General features: G+C 46.1%; 1 protein-coding gene and 1 long non-coding RNA gene across 3 annotated transcripts in view; one reads left to right on the top strand and one right to left on the bottom strand.

The window, feature by feature from the left end:
* Positions 1–12919, top strand: part of CDH4 (cadherin 4) — a 1018047-nt gene that overhangs the window by 735678 nt on the left and 269450 nt on the right. The gene's annotated exons all lie outside the window — the stretch shown is intronic.
* Positions 1–12919, bottom strand: part of LOC135055360 (uncharacterized) — a 145501-nt gene that overhangs the window by 21951 nt on the left and 110631 nt on the right. The window contains exon 2 of the long non-coding RNA XR_010243725.1: positions 8025–8119. This is a non-coding gene — a long non-coding RNA (uncharacterized LOC135055360). The remainder of the gene's footprint in view (positions 1–8024; positions 8120–12919) is intronic.

Raw genomic sequence — 12919 nt, 5'->3', positions numbered from 1 at the left:
GAGTTTACTAGTGACTGACCACTGACCAGTGACCACCAGTGCAGTTTTATTTAATATAATCCGTTCTCTGCCTGAAAAAAACGATACACAGTGACTCAGTCACATACCATATCTGTGCTCAGCCCAGTGTGCTGCATCATCTATGTATAATATCTGACTGTGCTCACACAGCTTAATTGTGGGGGAGACTGGGGAGCAGTTATAGGTTATAGCAGGAGCCAGGAGTACATACATATTATTAAAATTAAACAGTGCACACTTTTGCTGCAGGCAGGAGTGCCACTGCCAGTGTGACTGACCAGTGACCTGACCACACTGACCACCAGTATAGTATACTATATTGTGATTGCCTGAAAAAGTTAAACACTCGTCGTGTGACTTGTGTGGTGTTTTTTTTTTTATTCTATAAAAAACTCATTCTGCTGACAGACAGTGTCCAGCAGGTCCGTCATTATATAATATATACCTGTCCGGCTGCAGTAGTGATATATATATATTTTTTATATCATTATTTATCATCCAGTCGCAGCAGACACAGTACGGTAGTTCACGGCTGTAGCTACCTCTGTGTCGGCACTCGGCAGTCCATCCATAATTGTATACCACCTACCCGTGGTTTTTTTTTTCTTTCTTCTTTATACATACTACATCTCATTATCATCCAGTCTATATTAGCAGCAGACACAGTACAGTACGGTAGTCAACGGCTGTAGCTACCTCTGTGTCGGCACTCGGCAGTCCATCCATAATTGTATACCACCTACCCGTGGTTTTTTTTTTCTTTCTTCTTTATACATACTACATCTCATTATCATCCAGTCTATATTAGCAGCAGACACAGTACAGTACGGTAGTCCACGGCTGTAGCTACCTCTGTGTCGGCACTCGGCAGTCCGTCCATAATTGTATACCACCTACCCGTGTTTTTTTTTTCTTTCTTCTTTATACATACATACTACATCTCATTATCAACCAGTCTATATTAGCAGCAGACACAGTACAGTACGGTAGTCCACGGCTGTAGCTACCTCTGTGTCGGCACTCGGCAGTCCATCCATAATTGTATACCACCTACCCGTGGTTTTTTTTTCTTTCTTCTTTATACATACTACATCTCATTATCATCCAGTCTATATTAGCAGCAGACACAGTACAGTACGGTAGTCCACGGCTGTAGCTACCTCTGTGTCGGCACTCGGCAGTCCGTCCATAATTGTATACCACCTACCCGTGGTTTTTTTTTCTTTCTTCTTTATACATACATACTACATCTCATTATCATCCAGTCTATATTAGCAGCAGACACAGTACAGTACGGTAGTCCACGGCTGTAGCTACCTCTGTGTCGGCACTTGGCAGTCCATCCATAATTGTATACCACCTACCCGTGGTTTTTTTTTCTTTCTTCTTTATACATACTACATCTCATTATCAACCAGTCTATATTAGCAGCAGACACAGTACAGTACGGTAGTCCACGGCTGTAGCTACCTCTGTGTCGGCACTCGGCAGTCCATCCATAATTGTATACCACCTACCCGTGGTTTTTTTTTTCTTTCTTCTTTATACATACTACATCTCATTATCATCCAGTCTATATTAGCAGCAGACACAGTACAGTACGGTAGTCCACGGCTGTAGCTACCTCTGTGTCGGCACTCGGCAGTCCATCCATAATTGTATACCACCTACCCGTGGTTTTTTTTTCTTTCTTCTTTATACATACATACTACATCTCATTATCAACCAGTCTATATTAGCAGCAGACACAGTACAGTACGGTAGTCCACGGCTGTAGCTACCTCTGTGTCGGCACTCGGCAGTCCATCCATAATTGTATACCACCTACCCGTGGTTTTTTTTTCTTTCTTCTTTATACATACATACTACATCTCATTATCAACCAGTCTATATTAGCAGCAGACACAGTACAGTACGGTAGTCCACGGCTGTAGCTACCTCTGTGTCGGCACTCGGCAGTCCATCCATAATTGTATACCACCTACCCGTGGTTTTTTTTTCTTTCTTCTTTATACATACTACATCTCATTATCATCCAGTCTATATTAGCAGCAGACACAGTACAGTACGGTAGTCCACGGCTGTAGCCACCTCTGTGTCGGCACTCGGCAGTCCATCCATAATTGTATACCACCTACCCGTGTTTTTTTTTTATTTCTTCTTTATACATACATACTACATCTCATTATCAACCAGTCTATATTAGCAGCAGACACAGTACAGTACGGTAGTCCACGGCTGTAGCTACCTCTGTGTCGGCACTCGGCAGTCCATCCATAATTGTATACCACCTACCCGTGGTTTTTTTTTCTTTCTTCTTTATACATACATACTACATCTCATTATCAACCAGTCTATATTAGCAGCAGACACAGTACAGTACGGTAGTCCACGGCTGTAGCTACCTCTGTGTCGGCACTCGGCAGTCCATCCATAATTGTATACCACCTACCCGTGGTTTTTTTTTCTTTCTTCTTTATACATACTACATCTCATTATCATCCAGTCTATATTAGCAGCAGACACAGTACAGTACGGTAGTCCACGGCTGTAGCTACCTCTGTGTCGGCACTCGGCAGTCCGTCCATAATTGTATACCACCTACCCGTGGTTTTTTTTTCTTTCTTCTTTATACATACATACTACATCTCATTATCATCCAGTCTATATTAGCAGCAGACACAGTACAGTACGGTAGTCCACGGCTGTAGCTACCTCTGTGTCGGCACTCGGCAGTCCATTCATAATTGTATACTAGTATCCATCCATCTCCATTGTTTACCTGAGGTGCCTTTTAGTTGTGCCTATTAAAATATGGAGAACAAAAATGTTGAGGTTCCAAAATTAGGGAAAGATCAAGATCCACTTCCACCTCGTGCTGAAGCTGCTGCCACTAGTCATGGCCGAGACGATGAAATGCCAGCAACGTCGTCTGCCAAGGCCGATGCCCAATGTCATAGTACAGAGCATGTCAAATCCAAAACACCAAATATCAGTAAAAAAAGGACTCCAAAACCTAAAATAAAATTGTCGGAGGAGAAGCGTAAACTTGCCAATATGCCATTTACCACACGGAGTGGCAAGGAACGGCTGAGGCCCTGGCCTATGTTCATGGCTAGTGGTTCAGCTTCACATGAGGATGGAGGCACTCAGCCTCTCGCTAGAAAAATGAAAAGACTCAAGCTGGCAAAAGCAGTAGCACCGCAAAGAACTGTGCGTTCTTCGAAATCCCAAATCCACAAGGAGAGTCCAATTGTGTCGGTTGCGATGCCTGACCTTCCCAACACTGGACGTGAAGAGCATGCGCCTTCCACCATTTGCACGCCCCCTGCAAGTGCTGGAAGGAGCACCCGCAGTCCAGTTCCTGATAGTCAGATTGAAGATGTCAGTGTTGAAGTACACCAGGATGAGGAGGATATGGGTGTTGCTGGCGCTGGGGAGGAAATTGACCAGGAGGATTCTGATGGTGAGGTGGTTTGTTTAAGTCAGGCACCCGGTGAGACACCTGTTGTCCGTGGGAGGAATATGGCCGTTGACATGCCTGGTGAAAATACCAAAAAAATCAGCTCTTCGGTGTGGAACTATTTCAACAGAGATGCGGGCAACAGGTGTCAAGCCGTGTGTTCCCTTTGTCAAGCTGTAATAAGTAGGGGTAAGGACGTTAACCACCTCGGAACATCCTCCCTTATACGTCACCTGCAGCGCATTCATAATAAGTCAGTGACAAGTTCAAAAACTGTGGGTGACAGCGGAAGCAGTCCACTGACCAGTAAATCCCTTCCTCTTGTAACCAAGCTCACGCAAACCACCCCACCAACTCCCTCAGTGTCAATTTCCTCCTTCCCCAGGAATGCCAATAGTCCTGCAGGCCATGTCACTGGCAATTCTGACGAGTCCTCTCCTGCCTGGGATTCCTCCGATGCATCCTTGCGTGTAACGCCTACTGCTGCTGGCGCTGCTGTTGTTGCTGCTGGGAGTCGATGGTCATCCCAGAGGGGAAGTCGTAAGCCCACTTGTACTACTTCCAGTAAGCAATTGACTGTTCAACAGTCCTTTGCGAGGAAGATGAAATATCACAGCAGTCATCCTGCTGCAAAGCGGATAACTGAGGCCTTGACAACTATGTTGGTGTTAGACGTGCGTCCGGTATCCGCCGTTAGTTCACAGGGAACTAGACAATTTATTGAGGCAGTGTGCCCCCGTTACCAAATACCATCTAGGTTCCACTTCTCTAGGCAGGCGATACCGAAAATGTACACGGACCTCAGAAAAAGACTCACCAGTGTCCTAAAAAATGCAGCTGGACCCAATGTCCACTTAACCACGGACATGTGGACAAGTGGAGCAGGGCAGGGTCAGGACTATATGACTGTGACAGCCCACTGGGTAGATGTATGGACTCCCGCCGCAAGAACAGCAGCGGCTGCACCAGTAGCAGCATCTCGCAAACGCCAACTCTTTCCTAGGCAGGCTACGCTTTGTATCACCGCTTTCCAGAATACGCACACAGCTGAAAACCTCTTACGGCAACTGAGGAAGATCATCGCGGAATGGCTTACCCCAATTGGACTCTCCTGTGGATTTGTGGCATCGGACAACGCCAGCAATATTGTGTGTGCATTAAATATGGGCAAATTCCAGCACGTCCCATGTTTTGCACATACCTTGAATTTGGTGGTGCAGAATTTTTAAAAAAACGACAGGGGCGTGCAAGAGATGCTGTCGGTGGCCAGAAGAATTGTGGGACACTTTCGGCGTACAGGCACCACGTACAGAAGACTGGAGCAACACCAAAAACTACTGAACCTGCCCTGCCATCATCTGAAGCAAGAAGTGGTAACGAGGTGGAATTCAACCCTCTATATGCTTCAGAGGTTGGAGGAGCAGCAAAAGGCCATTCAAGCCTATACAATTGAGCACGATATAGGAGGTGGAATGCACCTGTCTCAAGCGCAGTGGAGAATGATTTCAACGTTGTGCAAGGTTCTGATGCCCTTTGAACTTGCCACACGTGAAGTCAGTTCAGACACTGCCAGCCTGAGTCAGGTCATTCCCCTCATCAGGCTTTTGCAGAAGAAGCTGGAGACATTGAAGGAGGAGCTAACACGGAGCGATTCCGCTAGGCATGTGGGACTTGTGGATGGAGCCCTTAATTCGCTTAACAAGGATTCACGGGTGGTCAATCTGTTGAAATCAGAGCACTACATTTTGGCCACCGTGCTCGATCCTAGATTTAAAGCCTACCTTGGATCTCTCTTTCCGGCAGACACAAGTCTGCTGGGGTTGAAAGACCTGCTGGTGAGAAAATTGTCAAGTCAAGCGGAACGCGACCTGTCAACATCTCCTCCTTCACATTCTCCCGCAACTGGGGGTGCGAGGAAAAGGCTCAGAATTCCGAGCCCACCCGCTGGCGGTGATGCAGGGCAGTCTGGAGCGACTGCTGATGCTGACATCTGGTCCGGACTGAAGGACCTGACAACGATTACGGACATGTCGTCTACTGTCACTGCATATGATTCTCTCAACATTGAAAGAATGGTGGAGGATTATATGAGTGACCGCATCCAAGTAGGCACGTCACACAGTCCGTACTTATACTGGCAGGAAAAAGAGGCAATTTGGAGGCCCTTGCACAAACTGGCTTTATTCTACCTAAGTTGCCCTCCCACAAGTGTGTACTCCGAAAGAGTGTTTAGTGCCGCCGCTCACCTTGTCAGCAATCGGCGTACGAGGTTACATCCAGAAAATGTGGAGAAGATGATGTTCATTAAAATGAATTATAATCAATTCCTCCGCGGAGACATTGACCAGCAGCAATTGCCTCCACAAAGTACACAGGGAGCTGAGATGGTGGATTCCAGTGGGGACGAATTGATAATCTGTGAGGAGGGGGATGTACACGGTGATATATCGGAGGATGATGATGAGGTGGACATCTTGCCTCTGTAGAGCCAGTTTGTGCAAGGAGAGATTAATTGCTTCTTTTTTGGGGGGGGTCCAAACCAACCCGTCATATCAGTCACAGTCGTGTGGCAGACCCTGTCACTGAAATGATGGGTTGGTTAAAGTGTGCATGTCCTGTTTATACAACATAAGGGTGGGTGGGAGGGCCCAAGGACAATTCCATCTTGCACCTCTTTTTTCTTTTTTTTTTCTTTGCGTCATGTGCTGTTTGGGGAGGGTTTTTTGGAAGGGCCATCCTGCGTGACACTGCAGTGCCACTCCTAGATGGGCCCGGTGTTTGTGTCGGCCACTAGGGTCGCTTATCTTACTCACACAGTCAGCTACCTCATTGCGCCTCTTTTTTTCTTTGCGTCATGTGCTGTTTGGGGAGGGTTTTTTGGAAGGGACATCCTGCGTGACACTGCAGTGCCACTCCTAGATGGGCCCGGTGTTTGTGTCGGCCACTAGGGTCGCTTATCTTACTCACACCGTCAGCTACCTCATTGCGCCTCTTTTTTTCTTTGCGTCATGTGCTGTTTGGGGAGGGTTTTTTGGAAGGACCATCCTGCGTGACACTGCAGTGCCACTCCTAGATGGGCCCGGTGTTTGTGTCGACCACTAGGGTCGCTTATCTTACTCACACAGTCAGCTACCTCATTGCGCCTCTTTTTTTCTTTGCGTCATGTGCTGTTTGGGGAGGGTTTTTTGGAAGGGACATCCTGCGTGACACTGCAGTGCCACTCCTAGATGGGCCCGGTGTTTGTGTCGGCCACTAGGGTCGCTTATCTTACTCACACAGTCAGCTACCTCATTGCGCCCCTTTTTTTCTTTGCGTCATGTGCTGTTTGGGGAGGGTTTTTTGGAAGGGACATCCTGCGTGACACTGCAGTGCCACTCCTAGATGGGCCCGGTGTTTGTGTCAGCCACTAGGGTCGCTTATCTTACTCACACAGCGACCTCGGTGCAAATTTTAGGACTAAAAATAATATTGTGAGGTGTGAGGTATTCAGAATAGACTGAAAATGAGTGGAAATTATGGTTTTTGAGGTTAATAATACTTTGGGATCAAAATGACCCCCAAATTCTATGATTTAAGCTGTTTTTTAGGGTTTTTTGAAAAAAACACCCGAATCCAAAACACACCCGAATCCGACAAAAAAAATTCGGTGAGGTTTTGCCAAAACGCGGTCGAACCCAAAACACGGCCGCGGAACCGAACCCAAAACCAAAACACAAAACCCGAAAAATGTCAGGCGCTCATCTCTACTCTGCAGCGGGCGGCTTGCACAGCACCATGGGTGCCTCAAGCCACCCGATGATGAGTCCAGTGATCAGATGCTGCGTCCTAGGACATAGGTCGGATCACTGCTGCAGCAGGAGGTATCTGCTTGCAATAGACGCCTCCTGCTACATCACCATACAGCACTAACACTGCGGCTTCCAAGACAGCAGCTGTAATAGCACCTTCAACCACATCTGAATTAGGCCCAGTATAAACACGTGCCTAGCTGTAATTTACACTATAAAATACTAAGATTTTTACTTTAATCATAATTTAAATGTATCCACATGGTAGAATCTACTATTTCAGACACAAGTGATTTGTTTAGTTTTGTTACACAAAAAATTACCCATTCTGAGATACAATAAAAATCTGTAATAAAGAGCATCTGAAAATGGAAACCAGAAAAAATGACAGCATAATGCAGCAAGGTTCTACAAATTCAGTAGCACAGAGATAAAATGGGTCATTCCTAAATCATTGTTGGTCTAATATAAAATAACATCAGTTTGGTGCCAATTTGTAGGGTGTATTTTCTATTTATAGATCACACAAGTGTGTGGGCCATACTTGCCTACTCTCCCGAAAGTTGCGGGAGGCTCCCGATTTTTGGGGAAGTCCCCCGCAAGAGCAGCAAGATCTCCCACATCCTGCCCGCACCCTAGTAAAGCAGGCAGGACAGAGAGATAATTACATGCATTTGCTTGTCCGTGGGGAGGGGCTAAAATGACACGAGTTGCATAATTTTAGCCCTGCCCCTCCCCATGGACCCACTTACTTCGGCATTTTCCCAAGTGGGGACGAGGGTTGGTGATGTTAGAGCCAGGCCGCGCCCCCCGAAGTTCCCTTCAGCGTCTCCTCTGCGGGCTTCTCCTGGAAAGGAGAAATACAAAGTAGGTAAATATGGAGTGAACCATAACGTAAACCACAGCAGTTCATCTGCTTTGGCAGTCCTAAATTATATGCTATTTTTATTATGGGGTGGCTGCTCTTATTTAGTCATGCGGTACCTCCAGCTATGGCAATACTTCCTGTCTCTCACACCATGTGTGAAGGTTTCAGTGGTCAAGAAGTGGAATGAGTGTATGGACTATGGAGCCTCAGGAGAGGAGTGAGAGACTGTTATAATAACCCAGCTTTATTAGAGTAATCCTGCACAGAATACATGCTCTTGCTCATAAATACAAGCTCTTGCTCACTGTCAGTATGATAGAAGTACCCTTACAATATATAAATCAAATTGTCCTGAACTATTTCCTTCCAAGATCTGTACTGTTCACATTAGATACCATAAAACTCCTCAGAAGACTGGGTCAGAGATATTAAAAAATGTCATATGGAGAAAATTAATGATATTGGGGTCTATTCATGAAGCAGTGAAAAGTGTGGAGAAATGAGGCATTGGAGAAGTTGCCCGTGGTGACCAATCAGCATTGAAGTAACATTTATAATTTGCATACTATACAATTGTACGGAGCAGCTGTTTGATTGCTATGGGCAACTGCTCCACAAGCTCACTTCTTCACTCTTATCACTGCTTTATGAATAGACCCCTTTGTGGGTAGATGAAAATAGAGAAAATATATGGTATATTACATGCAAAAACATCAGCAGTCATCTAAGCTGGCAGACATTTATCATAGAGTATTATTCCAAAATGTATAGTAGTACTCTAGTAACAGACACAAAGTGTTAAAAACATAACTTTTAGGAGTCTTAGAAGTATGGTGGTGTCTTTGAGCCTAGTAAAGGTACTAATCACCAACGAAGATTACCTGAGTTACAGTAAAAAGTAATGGTTGAACCAGGAGTTTTTATTTTAGACTTTATTTTGCTCCTTCACCTTGACACACAGGATCATACATCTATTGATCTCCATCTCTATTTAATGTAAAACTGTTTGTTTTCCTCTCTCTTGAAGGGAGCTGATCACACAGAAATGTGGACAGTTGTGATGAGTCACAGCCCTCTCCCCTCCTTTTGCTTTTCCATGCTTGGGGATGCGCACATCTTCCTTTGTGTCAGCCAACACCATTTAGTCTTTCTAAATTCGCTGGGAAAGACATCCTTATATCTGGTTCAGTTACAGTACTGATGCTTCCTGACCACCTTTCCAGGTGTATCTTCCTGTTCCTTGCCGAATGTGGTTCGTTAAGGCAATTAACAAATAGTCCTCATTTCTTGCGGATGCCAGGTTGTACCCTTGTCCGCCACTACATGGGCAACGTATCCCACAAAGGGACAGTGCAACATCCAAGTAGTCTAGTGAGGAGTACAAGGATCGAACTTTCTTTCACTTTCTGCCTGACAGCTTGTCGCTGTGCACCAGGAATGCGATATGGTTGCTGCTTAGCAGCTTATTTCCGTTGTCCCATTGATCATGTATCTGTCAAAGGAACAGTCGAAGGTTCAGGTGAACTAGAAAGGTGCTTAGAGGTTCCTTCTCCAAAGAGGGCTTCCACTCTTCTCCCTTTCACGAGGTAGGGCCTTGGAGACTTTGCAGTGGCTTTGTCTCTGTGGTTCCGTTAAGAGATCACTAAATCCTGGAAAATTGTGTCCGAATATGAGAGGATAGGGAACATAGGACCAACCACATAAATGCGCCCCTTTATGGTGAGGCTCACTTGCACCCGGGAGAATTTTTCCATGGACCTATGAACGCAGAGTACTTCCACTAACCCTGGCAACTTTTTCATTGACCTGGGCCTCTGAGATTAGGGAAACCTCACTCCCTGGGGTAAATTTACTAAGAATCGTATTTTTCCGTTTGAGGTCAAAGTTCAATCACGAATGACATCGAAAGTGTAAATATGCAACTTTTTGAATTGATTACGACTAATTTACTAAGCTGCCGTATTCTGCATTTTCGGTTTTTCCGATGTCGATGTCATTCGTTTTTTTAGGCAGTGTTTTACGTGAGTGACTTGTAAAACACTGCCGACTTTAATACAATGAATCTCGGCCGGATCTGAGAGATCCGTGCTGGGCTTCATTGTGCACCTTTAAAAAAAAAAAAAATGTTTAAACTTTTAAAAAAAATTGCGTGGGGTCCCCCCTCCTAAGCCAAACCAGCCTCGGGCTCTTTGAGCCGGCCCTGGTTGCAAAAATATGGGGGAAAAATTGACAGGGGTTCCCCCATATTTAAGCAACCAGCACCGGGCTCTGCGCCTGGTCCTGGTTCCCAAAATACGGGGGACAAAAAGCGTAGGGGTCCCCCGTATTTTTGAAACCAGCACCGGGCTCCACTAGCTGGACAGATAATGCCACAGCCGGGGGTCACTTTTATACAGTGCCTTGCGGCCGTGGCATCAAATATCCAACTAGTCACCCCTGGCCGGGGTACCCTGGGGGAGTGGGGACCCCTTCAATCAAGGGGTCCCTCCCCCCAGCCACCCAAGGGCCAGGGGTGAAGCCCGAGGCTGTCCCCCCCATCCAATGGGCTGCGGATGGGGGGCTGATAGCCTTTGTTGAAAGTAATGAATATTGTTTTTAGTAGCAGTACTACAAGTCCCAGCAAGCCTCCCCCGCAAGCTGGTACTTGGAGAACCACAAGTACCAGCATGCGGCGGAAAACCGGGCCCGCTGGTACCTGTAGTACTACTACTAAAAAAATACCCCAATAAAGACATTACACACACACATTGAAAGTATAACTTTAATGCATACATACACACCACCAATGGTGGGAACTTTCAGGTCAGCGGTTGACCGAAAGTGACCTCACCGCTGACCTGAAAGTTCCCACCATTGGTTACAATGGAGCGCATAGGCGCTACATTGTAACACTGCCGTGTGCCGCCTGTCAGACAGAACAGGAGCACACAGCCGATCAGGAGGGTGCCACAACGTGGCGCTCCCTGATTGGCTGAAGAAACCCACTTAGACATCAGTCAGAGGGGGTTTCTGGCATTTGGGGAAAGGGGTCCCATGTGAAAACATGGGTCCCCTTTCAGTTCGTGGTCGGGTGTCCCGTTTTTTTATTTTTAAAAGTACGTGGATTACAAATGGATTATCCGAGGAGCCCTCTACACTGGATTTGGTGAGTAGGATTTTTTCAACAGGTACACCATGGATTCTACTGGAGAAGGGGACCGACCCTCGTGTGAACATAAGGTAAGTATGTGTATATGGTGGTGTGTATGTATGCATTAAAGTTATACTTTCAAGGTGTGTGTGTAATGTCTTTATTGGGGTATTTTTTTAGTAGTAGTACTACAGGTACCAGCGGGCCGGGTTTTCCGCCGCATGCTGGTACTTGTGGTTCTCCAAGTACCAGCTTGCGGGGGAGGCTTGCTGGGACTTGTAGTACTGCTACTAAAAACAATATTCATTACTTTCAACAAAGGCTATCAGCCCCCCATCCGCAGCCCATTGGATGGGGGGGACAGCCTCGGGCTTCACCCCTGGCCCTTGGGTGGCTGGGGGGGGACCCCTTGATTGAAGGGGTCCCCACTCCCCCAGGGTACCCCGGCCAGGGGTGACTAGTTGGATATTTGATGCCACGGCCGCAAGGCACTGTATAAAAGTGACCCCCGGCTGTAGCATTATCTGTCCAGCTAGTGGAGCCCGGTGCTGGTTTCAAAAATACGGGGGACCCCTACGCTTTTTGTCCCCCGTATTTTTGGAACCAGGACCAGGCGCAGAGCCCGGTGCTGGTTGCTTAAATATGGGGGAACCCCTGTCAATTTTTTCCCCATATTTTTGCAACCAGGGCCGGCTCAAAGAGCCCGAGGCTGGTTTGTTTTAGGAGGGGGGACCCTACGCAATTTAAAAAAAAAAAATTATAACATTTCCCACCCCTTCCCACTGAAAAACATGCACGGATCTCATGGATCCGTGCATGCCTATACAAACACGGAATAAAAAAGCAGGTCTGTTTTTTTTTTAGCACTTTTTCACGATTTGTATTTTAGCACTGCAGTGTTTGGCAATTGTCGGCAGTGTTTGTGTTTTGCACTTTTTAGTAAATGACCGATTTCTACCAAATTGCAGGCGTATTTGACCGATGGTGTATTGATTCGTGATTTTTTCCTAGGACTTCCAAAATATTACGAATGCCCTCATCACTGCCGTGATTTTTGCTTAGTAAATTACCGAGATGACACTTTGAAGAAAAAACGGCATCTCGCTCAAAATCGGGACCTTAGTAAATATACCCCTCTGAGTCTATAATAGCTAGGCGTTCTCGACCATTTAGTAAAACGTTTCCCACAGTAATGGGGGTCTGGTATCCAGGGGTCCCATTGTGCAGAAAGTGTGCACGTGGTGCCTATACTAGCAACCCCACACATCCAAAGGCTCTGTTTTTCTGGGACAGTCCAGCTAAGCCCTAGCTTCCTACACCCTTCAGACCAACCTCGATCTATGTTACCCCATGTGTTCAGTTTACTTTAGAAATTGGTGTCCATTAAAAGAATGACTGGATCTGGCCAAATATTCTTCCTCTGATTTTTTTCTGGTACGTGTCCCTGTTTATAAGTATACCATGAGTTACCAGATTTCTCCACATTTTTGACCTTGATCATTTGCTGAACTTTGAACTCTACCCTAAGTTATAATTGATTACTTGCAAATGAAAGCTTTGTACATTCTCAAAGTAACACATCCAAGCAAAAGTCGCTCACACCTTTTGAATGTAAGCATCTATAACCCGGGGAGAGAGGATGCTATACT

Source organism: Pseudophryne corroboree, chromosome 3, assembly GCF_028390025.1.
Source record: "Pseudophryne corroboree isolate aPseCor3 chromosome 3, aPseCor3.hap2, whole genome shotgun sequence".
Lineage (NCBI taxonomy): Eukaryota > Metazoa > Chordata > Amphibia > Anura > Myobatrachidae > Pseudophryne > Pseudophryne corroboree.
Note: the sequence above shows the minus strand (reverse complement) of the source record. Positions and strands in the feature narration are given on the sequence as shown.